The sequence below is a fragment of the Sapajus apella genome, unplaced genomic scaffold (genome assembly GCF_009761245.1).
Source record: "Sapajus apella isolate SASKATOON/1434 unplaced genomic scaffold, GSC_monkey_1.0 scaffold39, whole genome shotgun sequence".
In the NCBI taxonomy this organism is placed as follows: Eukaryota; Metazoa; Chordata; class Mammalia; order Primates; family Cebidae; genus Sapajus; species Sapajus apella.
The window spans coordinates 17451524-17470476 of NW_022436979.1; the positions used below are offsets into that span (position 1 = coordinate 17451524).

The 18953-nt window shown below is 39.7% G+C and overlaps 1 protein-coding gene and 1 long non-coding RNA gene across 6 annotated transcripts in view; one reads left to right on the top strand and one right to left on the bottom strand.

Annotated features, from left to right (window-relative positions):
• STOX2 (storkhead box 2) overlaps nt 1-18953 on the top strand; it is a 232205-nt gene that overhangs the window by 170000 nt on the left and 43252 nt on the right. The gene's annotated exons all lie outside the window — the stretch shown is intronic.
• On the bottom strand, nt 4612-15244 carry LOC116565242. Its single transcript, XR_004275345.1, has 3 exons — nt 15233-15244; nt 13947-13955; nt 4612-4765 (listed from the first exon to the last, which is right to left on the bottom strand). It is a non-coding gene; the product is annotated as an uncharacterized LOC116565242 (long non-coding RNA).

Below are 18953 nucleotides of genomic sequence, written 5' to 3' on the forward strand. Positions count from 1 at the left end.
GAATGCTACAAATCAGACAGTCCTGGATTATTTCAGACTGAAAAAAATTAGGAGACCAACCTGGGAGGAGGCAGAAGGCATGCCACCTCTCTCAGCATGTTTTTGATGTCTCAGTGTTCTCATTTCGTTGAAATTAGTGCGGACCTCTCCCCTCAACGGTAACACTTGGATTTTCTAAGCCACTTTGATGTCTCTTATCTCTGCTTATTTACAATGAACATAGCTTCAAATTTTCATTTTCTTTCTACTCTGTTAAATGTGTTACATGGAAATCTGAAGATAGAATTTTTACCTTAGAATTATAAGAATGCCTTTGGCATCAACTTGAGATATAAAGGTCTAACTCAGGGTGGAAAGGGTGTTTTGAAAAAAGGTGATATACATGAGGCAGCCATCACTTTTGAAACAGTTTGAGAGGTTTAATTTATTTCTCATGCTTTGGTAAACAAAAGCTGGCATTTTCCTTCCATTTAAACTGCAAGGCTGCCGTTCCTACCCTTCCCCCGCAGTGGTGCATTTTGGTGGTCAAATCTAAAACATGTGTCAGGTTGATAGGCATGCTTTTTGCCAGGCACCTCCTTTCACACTTGCTATATTGGCAGTTTTTACAGATCTTCTCTCCGTGCTTTATTTATTTATTTACTCTGCTTGCATTGTGGAATTATGGGTAGAGCTGCTTTACATCAGAATCATTTAAAATAAAAATATTGAAAGAACATTTTGACCAAGAATAATGCGAATATTTCAACATAAATATCTATGCCGAATTGGCTTCTAGATTTCAGGACAGGAAGAACATCTTTAGCGATGTTCATGATTTGATTTTGCTTTGCTGCAGATTAGGTTTAGCGACAAATTCCATCTGGCTGGAGCTACATGCAGTCTCTCTATTGATTGGTTATATTGGGACTTCATGGGAGTGTCCTTCAATTTGCTTTTCCCAGCATTTTTAAAAGCTCCATTGAAAAAAAAAATAGAGGCTAGAAAAGAGAAAAAAGGAATCTGCATTGTTTCAGTTTGCATCCAACATGCAAAACATAGTTCTAAATTTTTAATTAGCTAAGTGAGTGGTGAAAAGGAAAAGTAATATAACAAGCCTCGGTGAGCAGCTGGGATGTGTTGTCATGACGACAAGTTCAGCAGGCTGCCAGCAAGCATGTCAATGGGTAATATGGGGAGAGGGCTTTGAAACAGTGCCTGCTAGCCACAGTGTGATTGGTCACGCCTCTGTTGTCTTTGTGTGAACCGGTGCATGCTGGGTAAGACCTAGAGTGAATGCTCAGCTTGTCTCAAGGCTGCAATGAGGTAATGCTTCTGAATCTCTGGGGATTATGAGCTCCTTCCTCCAAAAGACTGCAGTCTAGAGTGTTTTCATTCCGATTTGCGTTAATTACTGACTATAACCTGTTAGGAAGTTTTACAGCTGCCTTTATTCAATCTTTTATATGTGCATGTGTATATTATAGATAACTTAACACGTGTGTATGCTGCATATAGAATCTCAAGCGTATTCTAAAAAAAGAGATAACCCTCCATATTAGTCATTCTGCTCAGAGTCAACATTTCATTTGATTGCTGGCATCACTGACAATATCTATTGGTGGATAAATGATATATTAAAGTGCGTTTACATTGGGTAAGCAAACTTGTTCATTTCTAGAGAATATTTTGGCATTGATTACTTTTTAAAGTCTTTTATCTATGATGAGTCGTAAGGGGCATAGAGGGGGTTGTAAAGAGTGTCGGATTTGCTTGGTCAGGAGGTTTAGTTCATGTTTAGATTCCTTGAAATTGGCCAGTTTATATCCTAATATTGATATTATAGTCTTTCATTAATTGACCGTAATATCGGACTGCTCCAAAATTATCTGCTGAATAATGCTCTGACAGTTTCAACTTACAGCTGTAAAGGGAAGCTGTGTTTACAGATGCAAAGATCTGGAAATGCTTATGGTGGTTTGTGAAACAAATACATCAAGGTGCTGATGTGACAGAGACACATGAGCTACACCCCTCAGCCCTACCCCTGGTTCTCTGTGACACAGCGCCTTGGATGCTCTCCAGGGTTTTGTCGGTTGGTTAGAGAATGTTTTATCACATTCATAAATAGTAACCTAATGCCCTGGAAAGGTTAGGGCAGTGTCTCCAACTACAGTATGTGTCGCTAGTGGAGACACATGCCGTAGTTGAGTTGGGCTGTCCGGTTCATCGCGTCACCAAAGGGAAGCATGTGAGCGAGCTTTTGGACGGAGCTCGTGGAGCTGTCGTATCGCTACCCTGTTGTATTTACCTCGCAAACAGTTCATAAAAATTTATAAGCCTTTAAATGTATAAACAAAGAGTAAAAACACCTCGAACTACAAGTAATGGTTGCTGCTGCTGCTGAATAGAACAGTGGACTGTGCCAGCCACCTTGCCTTCTTTGAGGTCAGGCCACCGGCATGTGGGGAAACTGGATGATCGTCAGCCCAGCTACCTCCATTCACCAAGTACAAGGCCAGCTAGCAAGAGTCTGTAGCCAGCTTTGCAGCACATCAGACTTGCTCTATTCTTTTATATATTCATTTTTGAATTTTTTAGATTTCAAGGTACAAGCGCAGTACCCCTAAAGCCATATTGTTACATGCCTGTATTGCACAGTGGTGAAGTCCGGGCTTTTTGGGTGCCCGTCACCCTGATAGTGTACATTGCACCCAGTAGGTAGTGTTCTTGGCTTATTTTTATTCATCTCTGTGGTTTCTGTTTATATGGCTTTGTAAAGAAAGACTTTACCAAAGATAAATAAATGTGATAGTATATCTAGGTTTTTAAATAATTGATTCAAAATACTTGTAGCACAAAAAGGATCTTGGGTTGTGACTTTTACCAAGATGTTGATTCTCTCTCATGGCACAAATGCCAAAGACAGACCGCTTGTGCTGAGACCACAGTTGGAAAGGCCCTTGAAGTGGGCTGGAGTCCTTTGTCTCAAACAAAGCAGGGTGCAGTGACCCCGTGAAGAGAAATCCACCTGTTGATGAGACCGGCACTGTTTCTCTATAAACATTTGATTGTTCTGTTACCTTCATTTCTCTGGGGTATGGATTAATTGTGTAGTTTCACATCTCAAGCATGCTTTGCTAATTTAAACAATTTTGAGGTTCATTAATGACTCAGTTTGCATAAGATTGGATCCTCTGTAATGCAGTTCCATTGTTATAAGCAGGATTTGCTACCTTTGTTGACTCGCAGGCTATAAATTTGGTTCCCTTACTTTAAAACATAGAAATCATATTGATTAATCATCGTAGGAAAACATCTTTATTTTGTATAACGATATAGTAATTGTTTTTCTTAAGTGGCAAAATTCTAATCTTTTATATTTACCTGATTCAGTATGTCTCTGTGGTCAGATTATGATATGGCAAAATCTTCATTATTAAGTCATTTTACAGCGTCAAACAAATGCAAAATTAATATGTTAAAGATTAAGTAGAATCGAAACGTAAAGAGATGTTCTGTTTAATTTACTGTTTCATGAGCTTTTTACTATTTTGAAAGCCCCCTTGAAGAGGAGCAATGGCAAGTTCAAACTAGCGTGAATCATTATATCCTGTGACAGGCTCCGCAATAAATGACTTGTGATTGATGTGAAGCCTGATGCTTCGAGATGAATGGCAGATGCAGTACTGAAGTGTTTCTCTTTCATCACTAACATTACCCAGTGAAGCTAGTGGCTTAGCAAAAGACTCGGCTTAGAAATAATTGGGATTGGTAAGTTTTTAAAGATATGACCCTTTAGGGAAGTCTGGAGAAAAACAGTGTGCTTTTAGATAATTTGGTGGGTTCAAGAAATTTAAACATACTTTTTTTTTTATAAATTCACTCTTTACAAACAAATGTCAAGCTTGCGACGTTTTTTAAAAGGGGTTTATTAAGCAGTAGAAGCAAAAGTTCTTTTGAAGGTAGGCAAACTTTAGAAGAAGAATAAAATCAGGGTCTCTGGAAGATCGAATATCAACAGTATTAAGGCTTCAAAATCAGACAAAATCTTATCATTGGGTCACTTTTGCTGACTTGCTCTCTTAACACTGATCCTCTCCCATACTCACCAGTCACAAAAGTCAGTGTCCCTCAGGTGTAGGTGAGTGGATGGACCTGGCTCTTTACCGATCAGGTGGTTCCATCACATAGAAACATGAGGAGGATAGGGTATTTGTTACTCCCAACTAAGAAACATGTGGTCTTTATTCTTAAGAATTTTATTGTGACATCAAAAAGTCATATTTGTATAGTACTTAACTCATTAAGAAAGTGCCATTAAAATAACTTCTAAATGACACAAATTACAATAGGAAACTCCATGTCGAATGTTGATTTATCTATTTAAAAATGTTATATTATTTCTTTTTTTTTTTTTTTTTTTTTTTGAGACAGAGTCTCACACAGTCACCCAGGCTGGAGGGCAATGGTGTGATCTCTGTTCACTGCAACCTCCACCTCCTGGGTTCAAGCAATTCTCATGACTTAGCCTCCTGAGTAGCTGGAATATCAGGTGCCCACCACCACACCCAGCTAATTTTTGTATTTTTAGTAGAGATGGGTTTCACCATGTTGGCCAGGCTGGTTTCAAACTACTGACCTCAAAAGATCTGCCTGCCTCGGCCTCCCAAAGTGCTAGGATTACAGGTGTGAGCTACCGCGCCCAACCATTTTTCTAATATGACAAAAATGAAGCCTTAGCAGCTTTCTTTACAATGCTGAATATTGATAATTGAAATAGAGACTAGCCTGAAATGTACATCTGTTTCATTTATGAAGAAAGTGTTTCCTAAATGAATTAATGGCACTGGAAAGTACGCAGGAGAGATTATCTGCTTCAGAGAATTAACTTTGCAGGTCGCTTCAGTTCTTCTGGTGGGGTGCTAATTAATATTCAAATGCTATGTTGAGAAAAGACTGATTTTCAGACCTTTGTGACTTAGAATCACTTCTCCTATGGTGCATTTTACACTTTCTGTGGTTGTGATATGTCAAATCCTTTTTTATTTGGAGCTGATGTTATTTAGATTGAGTCTATGGTGAGGTTGTATGCAATGCCTGATGCCAGCAGTGCCGGAAGGGCAGATGCTGCCTTTATCCCCGTACCTGTTTATCTTGAATTTAAAGCTTGTTACTTGTAGGTAGATCGTACTGTGTCTTTTTCTTCCTTTTGTCCTCATAGTACCCAGACCAGTGCTAAGCATAAAATAGGTGCTGATATATATCTCAGTTAGTTGTAAAAAAACTAGTGAGTTTTTTTGTTTTGTTTTGTTTTTTGAGACAGAGCCTTGCTCCGTCGTGCCCAGACTGGAGTCCAGGGGCACAATCTCGGCTCACTGAAACCCCTGCCTCCCAGGTTCAAGCGATTCTCCCACCTAAGTCTTCCAAGTAGCTGGGATTACAGGCACCTGCCACCATGCCCAGCTAATTTTTTGTATTTTTAGTAGAGATAGGGTTTCACTATTTTGGCCAGGCTGGTCTTGAACTCCTGACCTCAGGTGATCTGCCCGCCTCAGCCTCCAAGAGTGCTGGGATTACAGATGTGAGCCACTGTGCCCGGCCAAATTGGTGAGTTTTTATGTTGAAATGTTATGAATAGTTACCCTTGACCTCAGAAACAGGAAATGGAAGGGTTTTATGAAATCGTAGACGTGTTACCTGTTGAATTTTCTTATCACCAAATCGTGCTTCTCATATTTACCCATTTCCTCTTTCAATCAGCATAAAAATCTTATAGGCTTGAAATCTGAAATTTGAATAAAAAGGAAATATTGTGGTTGAAATTAAATCAAAGCAATTATGCCGTGTTTATGAATCTTTTAGCCACTCATGGCGCCAGCATTTTCTTGGTGACAGGGCATGTGGAATGGTGACAAGTGCGTAGGTTCGGGACATTAGACAGAACCACATTTGAATCTCAGAGGTACCATTTACTTGCTGGGAGACATAGAACAGATTAGCTGTAACTGCTTAAATGAGGATTCCACCCACATCACAGGTTATATTAATTGTGGACCTATCTGAAGTGTCTGACACAGAGTACTGGCTATGCAGTAGATGCCCACTAAATGTTAGTATTCTTTATCTCCTGCTTGCATTTAATTGCTAAAATGACCAAATTTTGTTCGCTTTAATGGGGTATCTTTCCTGATGGGATAAGAGAGAATTATTAGTTCTTCAACTCTGATAAGTCATTCGAGAGGAATATCTATCTGATACAACATGACAATTTTATCATCTATACTTAGGTAATGTCCTTAGTTTTGTCATAGGGATGCACTTGATATAGACATATTGAGATCATTAGGGGTTTATCATTGGAAAAGCCCAGAAGGGCAAGGGGAGCATCAGAGGGAAAGCTCATTCTGGCAGTTATGCTTAGGGTGACAGAAAAAACCAGGGGAGGGGTTTCCAGGAGTGCAGATCAAAACCCAAAGTGGAAGGAAAGGAGCGAATTTAGAGACATCCAGAGAGCGAGGAGACTGGCTCTGTTGACTGTTTCCATTAGAAGGGAAGGGGGTGGTTAGGGAAGAAAAGACAGGTATCTCACATGCATGTGTGACACACGTGGCTGCCCTAGGGGTGGTTCTCCAGTCCAAACCAGGACATACAAGAGGGGCAGGAGTTAGGGGATAGAGCACATTCAGTTTTGAACATGGAGTTGGAGGCACCGGGGGCATCTAGGTGGAATCATCTGACAGGTAAAGAGAGAAGGGGGCAGGGGGAGAGAGAGAGAGAGAGAGAGAGAGAGAGAGAGAGAGAGAGAGAGAGAGAGAGAGGTGGTTCTGGCAGTCGGGGAGGCTTTTGGGACCAGAGAGGGAGTTTTGACCCCCTCAGCTCTGTATGGCTGAGCGTGGTTACACCTGAGACAGTGGGTGGCCTGTCCCTGTGGGGCACATAGCTGGAGAAGAGAGGAGATGGGTGAGGGTGGAGCCTTCGAGAGCTCTCTTTTAGAGGCCAGCAGAGGAAACAGTTATAGGGAGAGCAAACTCAGACTCTAAATGTGAATTTAGAATCTGGATTTGGTTTTAATAATTTACACACAGTGAGTTTCCCAAAGAAATGTGTAAGTCAGCTGTTTGGAACCACAAAGCCAAAGCTGGAAAGAATGACAGTGTCCTAAGTCAGTTCTGCATTTGATGGACATATGGATAGGTCTTTTGAGTCCACTGAATTTCCAGCTCATCACGGTCATCCTCCTGGCAGCGCCTCCTCCAGGAGCCGTTCCCAGTGGTGGTGATGACTCAGGCCATACCACACATTGACTGTAACCTTCCTGAGACCAAGGCCCTACAGATGGCTGTGGGAAATAGAAAGTACTGCACACTTTACCTGGAGGCATACAATTTCAAGTAGTTTTCACCCATCTTTAACATGAGCACTTAAATTAGGTGTAATTAGAAGGGATGACCTAGGACATGTGTGGAAAGTATGACTTAAGTATTTTGGGGAGCTCAAAACAAGAGGCCGAGTTCAGTGTTTCTTGCCTATAATCCCAGCATTTGGGGAGGCCAAGGCAGGCAGATCATGAGGTCAAGAGATTGAGACCATCTTGGCCAACATGGTGAAACCTGGTCTCTATTGAAAATACAAAAATTATCTGGGTGTAGTGGCAAGAATCTGTAGTCCCAGCTACTTGGGAGGCTGAGGCAGGAGAATTGCTTGAACCTGGGCGGTGGAGGTTGCAGTGAGCCAAGATCACACAACTGCACTCCAGCCTGGGCGACAGAGTGAGACTCCATCTCAAAAAAACCCCCAAAACAACAGCAACAAAAACAAGAAATGAGAAAGATGTTCTTTACTTTGTCAAATTTTGTTTTTTCTTTTCCTTGATAGAACGTTTTTTCTTTCTCTTGATAGAACTCAATCAAGTCTTCGCTATTATATAATCTGTCATTAAAGCTCTGACCTTGGGCAAGTTACCCAACTCTCCCGGATTTCATTCATAAAATAGAGCTAATAGGATCTGTGGGAGAACAAAGTGACATGACAGGTAGAAAGCCCCTTCATACATATTGGCCGTGAGGTATAGTTGTTATTAGCAGGAGGTGGGACGGGAGACATTAGAAGGGAGAGGAAGGCGGTTAAAGATGATGGGGCGTGCACAAAAGTGAGAATGTTTCTTATCAAGAAAGTGAGTGGTGCAAGAGGAAGGAAGAGGAATGTGATGGTGTGTGGTGTCTTGAAGGAACAGTGAAGGAAGGGTAAGAAGACACGGGAGCCTACATTGCCTGCCCAAGGGCAGTGCTCACACCCAGCAGTTGGATGTTTGGGACCTGAGATGTACCTAACTTAGAAAACTTGTTGAGTGCTCTATGCTCTAGTTGTTTCGTTTGAGTTTCCTGAAATCAGTTGGATTGTAGGATGTCATGAAAATGGAGATTGTAGGAAGGAACGTATTGGATTTAATCCTGTATTGGATTAAAAAGATCATCAGCTTTGGGTTATGAAAAATGTAGTGCCACAAAAGTATGAAAATGTGAAAACTTAGAAACATCAAACAACAGCTTATGAATGCAAAGCTTGGAAAATGAATTATGAAAGTCTGCTATTTTTTAAGAGCGTAAGACAAAATGAGGAAGACAGAGCTCAAGGAAAAGCAGTGAGGGGGTCCGGCTGAACACCGGACGGGTACACACTAAGAAAATAACCATTGCATTCAAATGTAAATGTTAATGCTTTTTATTCAGCAAAAAGATATCAGGGTAGGTAACACTTTGCTTCCCAAGCTCTGAATGTCATAAACGGAGTTGGAGGGTGGCTCCAGGATGTGGGTTAGGATTATAAATACCTGTGCCCTTTGCCCTTCCGCCTGTCCGAAATCAAATCCAAGGGTTCTCATGCTTTTGGACTTCATATTCAAAGAACACGTCAATAAAATTTGTGTGGCTCACCATAGGTTACCAGCTTTTAGTTCTGGCAAGCACGTACTTAAAAAGAAATCTGTCATCTCTCATCACCATTACTGCAGTAAAAAAGAAGACATTTAACATGCACATATGCACACACACACACACACACACACGCACGGGAAGAGGAGCATAACTAAAGACAATTTTTGGATCAAGTAAATTTATCTTTATGAGAAATTTTCTGTGGTGTCTTATCTTTCCTGGTTTTCATGTGGACTGGTAAAATAAGTGTCCACGCAAGCACAGATCTACAGAATCTGGCCAGAATTTACAAAGTACTGGTCCAGCTGTTGTCTACCGGCTCCCAGGTGACCAGCCCAGGACAGCTTGGGAGACAGAAATCCTGCCACCTTTGCTGCTACAAACGCAGGGCTGAAAGGACCAACCCTTTTTCCGGACCACTTTGTGATCCAAACCAAGTTATCAAAAGGATCTTTGTTGCCAGGGGATGTTTTTTTCTTTTCTGAGAGTAGGTTGGGTTGGGGCGGGGGGGGGGGGGGGGGGGGGGGGCGCGGGGGGGGAGGGGTTAGGAAGTGGGGATAGAAAGGATGGAAGGTAAATAGTATAACACAAGAAGGAAATTTTGAAGACTTACAATGAAGTACATATGACTTCCTTTTTCTTTTTTGCCCTGGCACTGCCTGAAAAGTATGTATGACTTTAAACTGTATAGGCAAGAATATTTTCGATTCTAGCGTAAAGTAGTAGGATATGGTATCACATTGGGAATGATGTCTTTCTTCATCAGTTGTTTCTTCTTAAAACAAGCCTTTTATGAGGTGTGAAAATGTAAAGAGGCCAGTTTTGCTGTTCCTAGGAGAATTGACTCCTTATTACAAAATATGAATGAGGTAGACATGTTGATTTTCAAAAGTTAACGGGAAAATCTACTAACCTGGATGGATCATGAAGAATGTAGTCCGCTTCATCAGTGTATGTGTTACGTGAACAGACATTAACAACTTGTTCTGGCAGTGACTTATCGGCAAAAATGGGATAAAAGTGAAAAAAGGAAGGAAATGCACCATGGTTTTTTATTACAAAAAAGTTTATAATAACAGACAACTTTTACTGATGGTTTATAAAAATTACAGACAACTATTATTGATAGCTTTTGTAAATGTAGAATTAATTTATATTACGTATCAGCTTCATATTCGGAAACACTTACTTTGAAAAATTAGCCTGATTTGTATTTAAAATTATTTTTAACAATACGGCGACAGCTTTGTTGCCCAAGCTGGTCTTAAACTCCCGGTGCCAAGCCACCCTCCCGCCTCGGCCTCCCAAAGCCCTGAGATTATAGGTGTGAGCTACCATATCCTGCTAGATTTATGCTTACTCATAATGTATCAACTTTGAACTTACCGTTTTCGGGGCTGCAGGGAATTTTTTGGGTCTGGATCTTAACTGTGTCACCCAAGCTGGAGTGCAGTGACACAATCACAGCTCACTGCAACCTCCAATTCCTGGGCTTAAGTCATTCTCCCACCTCAGCCTCCTGAGTAACTGGGACTCAAGGCACACACCACCATGCCTGTATAGTTTTTAGAAGTTTTCTGTAGAGATGGGATCTCACTATGTTGCCCAGGCTGGTCTTGAATTTCTAGACTCAAGAGATCTTCCCACCTTGATCTCCCAAAGTGCTGAGATTCCAGGCATGAGCCACCACACCCGGCCATGGTTGCAGGTTTTAGATGTTAAATTTACATATTTTGTGTTGGGGAAATTATTGAGTTAGGACCGCAGATGTGAACAAAGTTTAAAGGAGCTGACCCATCAGCCATTCCCCTCTCAATAGACTGTGCCACATTGCCCTTGGCCCAGGCACGAGAAAACGCTTTATACTGTCTTGCTAGGCTTCCCAGTCTCAGTCTGTAACTACATGTGCGTGCGTGCGTGCGTGCGTGCGTGTGTAGTTTCAGCTGAATTTTCTGTCCCAAGGTTAAGTTAGAAATCAGCTTTTGTTCACTTTACAATTTGTCGTGGCTTCAATCAGGCAGTGGTGTCAAAAGTGGTGTCATTGATGTCTCTGGTAGCCTTTGTTCTCTGAAGTCGATCAACAATGACCATGCTGACAGTTGAGTCTAAATAATTGCCCAGCCACAAGCTGCACGGTGAACACTTTCTCCCAGTTGGGAGTCCCAGTGTGCCAAGCAGATGAAGCATGGTTTGTCACTCACTGAGGAGGAGCCCCTGGGGTCCCCTTCCTTGGCCCCAGCTGGTCCCTTGCCCAGATGTGCTGTTTAGTGTCACCGGGAAATCACACTGGAGGAAGGGCAGCGACCACATACACATGAGGAAAATGTCAGGGCGGCTCCCACTCCCAGCAGGAGGACATCTCCATGGCACACTTTGGGCTGAGCGACCTTCTTCTCCACCCTCACTGGCCCCCCCACCAAGGTGCTGCTGCCTGTAGCTGGAAATTAAAATCCTCATTTGGGTTGAGTAAGAAAGTTTATACCCGTGAACCTTGTTTAGCAAATCTGCTCATAGTGCATATAACTTTCAGATTTCCCTCTCTAATGGAGTAGGATTGTAAATATACCTTGCCCATTCATCATGCCAGATACTCAAGATTTCTGTTCAACAGGCTGTCCCTTTATCAGTAAACTGCCCTAGCTAAGACCTACGAACATAAATGATAGGAACATTGCCTTCTTGGAGCTCTTTTTAGTACCGTTGGGTCATATCTCCCAGTGGGAAGGCCATGAGCATTTTGGAGTCAGGATATTTATGCATGGTAGTATAACTGTCAAGATGTAATATTTGAGGGCTTTTTTTGGTGGAACTTTTTGTGTATAAAAGCCAGTCAGGTTCATATAGTATACAAACTTGAGGATACTCTCTAAGGACCACAAATGCCAACAGTTTGAAGGAAAAGTGGGAGCACTGGACATTACCGAGGAGAAGTCTCAGGCCGTACCTATGTCTATTCTCTGTTGTAATGGCCTCAGCTCGGGTTAAGGTGAGTTTTTGAAAGCTCCCATTACTGTTGTGTGTGTGACGGGGATAGGACAGGGCCAAAAAGGGAAACAGTGGACTCAATAATTATATTTATGCTAATGATCTGGTCTGTGGGTCCTGTGGGTGCCTCCTGTCTCGTGATCCACCTAACACTGATGACAAAGCTCATTAGTACTTCTGGCCAGAGGGTGGACTTGGGGAAAGAGAGAACAGCATTCATGTCAATCAGTTTGGCTCCTCATTAATAACTCCAGAGAAAATAGTTGGCCAAAGAGGCCAGAATCACAAAAAGGAAGCTAACTTTGAGTTACCCACATCTATCCACCATTGTCACAGAGATGGGAAAAGGCTAGGTGTTTGGAATGTGGGAAGTGGATGAAGTGAAACGGTATCTTTTTGAGGTGAAAATAAAACTGTAAAAAAATCCCAATTGCAACAGTCCTAAAATAAAAGTACGTCTTTATAGAAGGAAAACAAAGTCCAAAGTGAACCTATTTGCTTCTCCTATTAACAGTGCTATTTTGAACAAAAGAAAGTAGTTGTGGATTCTGCGTCTGGGCAAGAGGGAGCAAGCACACACCACCCTGTCCCTCCCACCGCATGTAGCTGAGACCGTAGACAGAATTCATGGCACACCACGCTCAGTGGGGAAGGAGATCAGAATTTGAAGTTCCATCAAACTGTATCACCTGCCATAGACTCTGAGGTAGCCCAGACTCCAGTAGGCCACACTGGTGTGGACCGTCAGATCTTCCAGGGAAGCCCTTGCTTCCTGAGGAGCAGGAAAGGGGAGTCCTAACTTCCGAGTAAGCGAAAGAAGTCACCGTGTTCATTCTCTCCCTTCCCAACCCATAGTCAGTCCTGCACAGCAGCTGTAGGACTGGGCAGACATCCAGAACTGTGTGTGGTGGGGGAAGAGAATATCCTTCTTTCTGATGAAGGGAACTGTGGTCCTAAGAGCATGGGGTGAATTCTCATTGCTTTTCTTCTCTCTCTGTGCTTCTGCCACTTGACACCACACTGAAATGCAGTTGTGCTAGAAGTATGTGGCCAAGGAAGGCAACCAAATTCCAGCGTTGTAGTAGAAGGACCATGAAGAGGGGCCCTAGGGAACTGGAAGGTACCAGGGAGATCACAGAGTGGATCAAAAAAGCTGTTGCATAAAATATTGTATGAACACCTGGACTTGCTTCGGCGCTGTGCATGTTTCAATCTGACTATAAGCAGCATTACAAATGATTTGAGAGCTGACCTATGAACTAGAGCACACTGGTCCCAGGCTGACCGCTGCATGGTATACTTTTGGACAGATCCAAACAGTATTGCAGAGGCTTTCTACACTGAACTGACATTCAGCTGACAGGAGGTGGTTTGGGAATTGCAGCCTGAACTTACCAATGTTGATCATATGCTTAAAAAAAATTCGACATTGTCCTTATGATTTAAAGACCTGGATTCTCATAATGTAATAATCAACATTACTAAAAATTAGCCAGCATATGAAGAACCAGGATAATCTCAATTTGTATGTGAAAGAGCAATTAACACTTGCAAATACTGAAGTGTCGCAGATGTTGGAATTATCAAAGATTTAAATCAGTTATTCTAATCATGGCCCCAGAAGTATGGGAATAGGTGATATAATGCAGAACCAAGTGGTAATTTTAGAACTGAAATATATAATAATCAAAACTAAAAATTCATGGTAATCAAAATTTTAAATTCATGGGTAGGCTCAACAAGAGAATGAAGATAATGGAAAGAGAGGACAGTGGACTTGAAGATAGATTGATAGAAATGATTCAATCTCAACAACAGAGAAAAAAAGATTGAAAAAGAAATAAGTAAACAGGGCTTCAGGGATGTGTGAGGCCATACCAAAAATGTCCAACATTTGAGTCATCAGAGTTCCTAAAAGAGTGTGATTGGAAGAAATAATAGTTGGCAATTAAATTTGGTCAAAGACATGAGCTTTTGAATTTAAGAAGCTGAACAAAATGAAACAGGCTAAAATGAAAGAAATGCATACCCTGACACATCATAAACTATTGAAAACTAAAGAGAGAAAAAAATTGAAAGCAAATAGGGAAAAATGCTACATAACATATAATAGAACAAGTTGAATTACTGCAGATTTAATTGGTATGTTTAGACATACCACTGATACATAACATATAATAGAACAGGTTGAATGACTGAAGATTTTCTGTTAGAAACCACAAAGGCCAAAATAAAGGGGAATACTATTTTTAAAATATCCAGGGAACATATTCTTTATATACAAAGGTAAAATAATGATATTCTCAAATAAAAGAAAGCAATAATTCACTGCCAGAAGACTTGCTCTAAAAGAAATGCTGATAGACAGAAAATTATACTAGAGGAAAACTTGAAACATCAAGAGAAAAAGAAAAGCAACAGTAGTAAATATCTGAGTAAATATAATTATTCTCTTAAGTTCTTTAAAATATGTATAATAATGGAAAGCAAATATTATAGCATTAGTAGAATTTCATTGTATATAGATGTAACACATATGACAATTGTAACATAAAGAGAAGAGGTTAAAGGGACCAAAATGATGGTAAAATTTACTACTTGAAGTAGTAAAATATTAATTCTAAGAAGACTTTGAAAAGTTATCTATACATATATATTTATATAAATATATATATAAATGTGTAGAACAACAGCTTAAAACACCATTCAAAGGAATATAGTAAAAACTCAATAGATAAATAAAAATAGAGCACTGAAAATATTCAAATAATTCAAATAAAAGTAGGAAAGGAAAAACAGGAAAAAAATGAGGGAAGAAACCTAAAATAAATGATAAAGGGTAGATTTAAATTCCAACTGATAAATAATTACATTAAATATAAACGGTATAAACATACCAATTAAACGACAGAGATTGTCAGAATGGATTTTTTTAATGACCAAAGGCTATGCTATTTATAGGTAATACTTTTTAAATATAATGAAATTAGTGTGTTAAAAGTAAAAAGTAAAGAGATATATACTAATCATAAGAAAGCTGGAAGGGCCATATTAATGTCAGAAATAGTAGACTGTAGAGCAACAAAAATTATCAGGGATAAAGAGGAACATTGTATAAAGAAAAATGGGTAAGTTCACCAAGATGACATAACAAGCATAAAAAGGTGTATGTACCTAACAACAAAGTTTCAAAGTACATGAAACAGAATAGAACTGAAAGGAAAAATGGACAATTATAGTTAGGGGCTTCAATGCAGCTCCCCCAGTAATTGCAAGAATAAGTAGACAGCATACCAGTAAGGATATGGAAAAACTGAACAATACCATCAGACTTGCTAATTGACATTTACAAAATCTTCTTCCCTCAAACAGCAGAATATATAGTCCTTTAAAATCCTCAGGGAGCGTTCACAAACATAGGTGATAGCCAGAGACATAAAACAAACCTAAAAATGATTCAAAGAATTGAAATCATCAAAATTAGTTATCTAACTATAATGAGATTTAACTAGAAATCAGCAAAATAAAGATAACTGATAAATCTGTAAATACTAGGAAATTAAACAACATACTGCTAAGTAATCTGTGAATCAAAGGCAAGTCTCAGAGAAAGCAGAAAATATTCTGAAGTGAACAAAATTGAGAATGCAATATATCATAATTCATATGAAGTGGCTAAAGCAGGGCCTAGAGGGAAATATGGAGGATTAAATCTTCACATTAGAAAAGAAAAAAAGAACTGCAATGAGCAATCTAGGCTTCCACATAAACTATGAAAAGAAGAGCAAAACAAGTCTAAAGCAAGCAGAAAGAAATTTTATAAAGGTAAGAGTAGATATCAATTAAGTTGAAAACAACAACAGGGGAGAAAAACAAATGAAATAAAAATCTGGTTCTTTATCAAGAGCTGATAAACCTCTAGCCATATTGACAAGGAAATAAGACATAAATTACCAAAGTAAGGCATGAAAGAGGGCATGTCACTATAGTCCCCACAAGCGTATAATAAGCAAATACCACCAACAGCTCCGTGCACATAAGTTCAACAATATAGATGAAATAGACCAAATCCTAGAAACAAGCTACCAAAACTCACCCCAAAAGAAATCAATTTCTTGAATATCCCTTTGTATCTCAATAAATTCAATTTATAATTAAAACTTTACCAAAAACTCAGAAAACAAAACCTAAAAAACTTCAGATCTGGATGGTTTTACTGGTAGAATTCTCTAACAAACATTTATGGAAGAAATGACACCAATTCTACAAGACTCTTTCAAAAAATAAAAGAGGAGGCAACACTTCCCAACTCATGTTATGAAGCCAGCGTTATTCTGATTACCAAACCAGACAAGGAGAGTACAGTAAAAGAAAACTACAGACCAGTGTCTCTTAGGAACATAAATGTAAAAATCCTTCACAAAATATTAGTAAATTGAATTAGGCAGTATACAAAAAGAGTAACAAGTCCTGACCGAGTGGAGTTAGCGTTGGAAGGCAAGGCTAATTCAGCGTTTGAAAATCAGTCAATGTAGGGCTGGGTGCAGTGGCTCACCCTTGTAATCCCAGCCCTTTGGGAGGCTGAGGCAGGCAGATCACGAGGTCAAGAGATTGGGACCATTCTGGCCAACATGGTGAAACTGTCTCTACTAAAAATACAAAAATTAGTTGGGCATGATGGCGTGCACCCAAAGTCCCAGCTACTCAGGAGGCTGAGGCAGGAGAATAACATGAACCCGGGAGGTGGAGGTTGCAGTGAGCCAAGATCACACCACTGCACTCCAGCCTGGTGACAAAGTAAGACTCTCTCTCAGAAAGAAAAGAAAATCAGTCAATGTAATCTACCATATTAACATACCAAAGAAGAAACTGTCACATGATAATATTAAAAGATTCAGAAAAAGCAGTTGACAAAATTCAACATACATTCATGATGTAAAGCTCTGAACAATCTATATAGGATTAAAAGGCAACTTCCTTGACCTGATAAAGAACATCTACAAAAATCCACAGGTATGATAACAATAGACATTGCAGACTACAGGAGGGGGAGGGAAGGAGGAGGCCATGAATTGAAAACTATCTATGGGGTACTATACTCACTACCTGGATGACAGGATCACTCATACCCCAAACCTCAGCATCATGCAATGCAATACACCCATGTAACAAACTTGCACGTATACCCCCATATCTAAAATAAAAGTTGAAGAAAAAGAAACCTGTAGCAAACATCATACTTGATGGTGAAAAACCTAACACCCTTTAAGACTGGAAACAGGGCAAGTACGTTCACTTTTAACATGATACTGGAGTTTCTGTCCATTGGAATAAGGCAAGAAAAAGAAATAAAAGGCTTACGAGTTGTAAGAAAACTGCCTATTTGCAAACAACTTGATTAGCCATATAGAAAATCCTAAGAAATTTACAGAAAAAGCTCTTAGAATGGCATTGTCAGTTAGATGTAAGGTTGTGTAGCCAGTCTGGAAAATAGTTCAGTAGTTTATTAAAATTTATTTTAATTTTTATAGATTTAGGGATATAAGTGCAGTTGTATTAAATGGATATATTATGTAATGGTAAAGCCTGGGTTTTCAGTGTAGCCATCACACAAACAGTGGACATTGTACCCAATAGGCAGTAAAATAGGTAGTATTTCATCCCTCACTCCCCTCCCCCACACCTTTCAGAGTCTTTCATGTCTGTTATTCCACTCTGCATGTTCGTATGCACCTGTTGTTTAGCTCCCACTTATAACTGTACTATAAGCACAGCTTTTGAGTTTCTGAGTAATTTCACTTAGGATAATGGCCTCCATTTTCATCCATGTTGCTCAAAAGAATTAATTCTTTTCTATGGCTGAGTAGTATTCAATTTTGTGTGCGTGCATGTGTGTGTGTGCACCTGTGTGTATGTGTATATCACATTTTTAGTCCAGTTATCTGTTAATGAACACGTAGGTTGATTCCACATCTCTGCTCTTGTGAGTAGAGCTGCAATAAACATAGAAGTGCAGGTGTCTCGTTGGTAAAATGATTTCTTTTCCTTTGGGCAGACACCCAGTAGTGGGATTGCTGGATCAAAGGTAGTTCTATATTTAGTTATTTGAGAAATCTCCATACTGTTTCCCATAATGTACATTCCACTAACAGTGTATAAGTGTTTCCTTTTCTCCACATCCTTACATCTGGTGATCAGTGATTTTTTTCATGTTTCTTGGCCTCCTGCCTATTTTTTTTTTTTGAAAAATGTCTGTTCATGTCTTTTGTCCACTTTTTAATGGGGTTACTTGTTTCTTTCTTGTTGAGTTGTTTGAATTCCTTGTAGATTCTGGCTATTAGCCCTCAGCTGTATGCAGAGTTTGCAAATATCTTCTCCCATTGTGTAGGATGTCTGTTTACCCTGTTGATGATTTCTTTTGCTGTGCAAAAGCTTTTTAGTTTAGTTAAGTCCCATTTGTCTGTTTTTGTTTTTGTTGCATTTCCTTTTGAGGACTTAGTCACAAATTCTTTGCTTTGACCAATATCCAGAGGGTTTTTCCAGGATTTTCTTCCAGAATTTTAATAGTTTCAGGTTTTATATTTAAATCTTCAATCTATCTTGATATGATTTTTTTTATATGGAGAGAGATAGGGGTCCAGTTCCATTTTTCTGCATATGGCTCTCCAATTTTTTTAGCACCGTTGATTGAATACGGTGTCCTTTCCCCACTGTACATTTTTGCCTATTTTGTCAAAAATTAGTTAGTTGTAGGTATGTGGCTTTATTTCTGGGTTCCCTGTTCTGTTCCATTGATTTATGTGTCTATTTTTGTACTAGTACCGTGTTATTTTGGTTACCATAGCCTTGTAGTATAATTTGAAGTCATGTAATGTGATTCCTCCAGGAACTAAACAAAAGCCTGGATCGCCAAAGCAATCCTACTTCAGTAGTTTCTGATGAAGTTATATACATCCTTAACATATGACCCAGCAGTGCCATCCCTAGTACATGCAACAGCGTGGATAAATTTTAACATTACACCTAGTGAAATAAGCCAGTCTCAAAGGTTAC